The sequence below is a fragment of the Triticum dicoccoides genome, unplaced genomic scaffold, assembly GCF_002162155.2.
Source record: "Triticum dicoccoides isolate Atlit2015 ecotype Zavitan unplaced genomic scaffold, WEW_v2.0 scaffold11392, whole genome shotgun sequence".
NCBI classification, from domain to species: Eukaryota; Viridiplantae; Streptophyta; class Magnoliopsida; order Poales; family Poaceae; genus Triticum; species Triticum dicoccoides.
In genome coordinates, this window is record NW_021178991.1 from 1 (window position 1) to 1535 (window position 1535).

General features: G+C 48.2%; 3 non-coding genes across 3 annotated transcripts; all 3 read left to right on the forward strand.

The window, feature by feature from the left end:
• The first annotated feature begins 323 nt into the window (after positions 1-323).
• Positions 324-442, forward strand: LOC119343045. Its single transcript, XR_005165870.1, has one exon. It is a non-coding gene; the product is annotated as a 5S ribosomal RNA (ribosomal RNA).
• Positions 443-809: 367 nt separating this feature from the next.
• Positions 810-928, forward strand: LOC119343046. The gene has a single exon (XR_005165871.1). It is a non-coding gene; the product is annotated as a 5S ribosomal RNA (ribosomal RNA).
• A 367-nt stretch (positions 929-1295) lies between these two features.
• LOC119343047 lies at positions 1296-1414 on the forward strand. The gene has a single exon (XR_005165872.1). It is a non-coding gene; the product is annotated as a 5S ribosomal RNA (ribosomal RNA).
• The last annotated feature ends 121 nt before the right edge of the window (positions 1415-1535 follow it).

Consider the following 1535-nt stretch of genomic DNA (forward strand, 5'->3'; position numbering starts at 1 on the left):
GCGCGATATATATTAATCCCGTTATATTATTTTTGACGTTTGCGATATGTTTAAGCTCGATGCTCATTGCTCGCGCGTCTTGGGGCGGCTTTGTGGCGCGAAGAGCGCTTTCTGAAAGGGGTGGAAAAAACTCGTGTTGCTGCGGTATGGAGGGAGGGGTGGAAACCGTGGAAAACTCGTCTCCGTGATTGAGCGGGAGAGTAAGTAGTATAGGACATTATCCATTGTTAGGGAACGGTTGTAATGGTAGTGAGAATGTAGAATCGTCTTTGGAGCGGACCTGGGAGTGGCAAGCATAAGGGACGAAGACGGGGAAACATGCCGGATGCGATCATACCAGCACTAAAGCACCGGATCCCATCAGAACTCCGAAGTTAAGCGTGCTTGGGCGAGAGTAGTACTAGGATGGGTGACCTCCTGGGAAGTCCTCGTGTTGCATTCCTTTTATAATTATTTTTTGTGCCTTGTGACAAACATATCGCACGTGCGCGATATATATTAATCCCGTTATATTATTTTTGACGTTTGCGATATGTTTAAGCTCGATGCTCATTGCTCGCGCGTCTTGGGGCGGCTTTGTGGCGCGAAGAGCGCTTTCTGAAAGGGGTGGGAAAAACCCGTGTTGCTGCGGTATGGAGGGAGGGGTGGAAACCGTGGAAAACTCGTCTCCGTGATTGAGCGGGAGAGTAAGTAGTATAGGACATTATCCATTGTTAGGGAACGGTTGTAATGGTAGTGAGAATGTAGAATCGTCTTTGGAGCGGACCTGAGAGTGGCAAGCATAAGGGACGAAGACGGGGAAACATGCCGGATGCGATCATACCAGCACTAAAGCACCGGATCCCATCAGAACTCCGAAGTTAAGCGTGCTTGGGCGAGAGTAGTACTAGGATGGGTGACCTCTTGGGAAGTCCTCGTGTTGCATTCCTTTTATAATTATTTTTTGCGCCTTGTGACAAACATATCGCACGTGCGCGATATATATTAATCCCGTTATATTATTTTTGACGTTTGCGATATGTTTAAGCTCGATGCTCATTGCTCGCGCGTCTTGGGGCGGCTTTGTGGCGCGAAGAGCGCTTTCTGAAAGGGGTGGAAAAAACTCGTGTTGCTGCGGTATGGAGGGAGGGGTGGAATCCGTGGAAAACTCGTCTCCGTGATTGAGCGGGAGAGTAAGTAGTATAGGACATTATCCATTGTTAGGGAACGGTTGTAATGGTAGTGAGAATGTAGAATCGTCTTTGGAGCGGACCTGGGAGTGGCAAGCATAAGGGACGAAGACGGGGAAACATGCCGGATGCGATCATACCAGCACTAAAGCACCGGATCCCATCAGAACTCCGAAGTTAAGCGTGCTTGGGCGAGAGTAGTACTAGGATGGGTGACCTCCTAGGAAGTCCTCGTGTTGCATTCCTTTTATAATTATTTTTTGCGCCTTGTGACAAACATATCGCACGTGCGCGATATATATTAATCCCGTTATATTATTTTTGACGTTTGCGATATGTTTAAGCTCGATGCTCATTGCTCGCGCG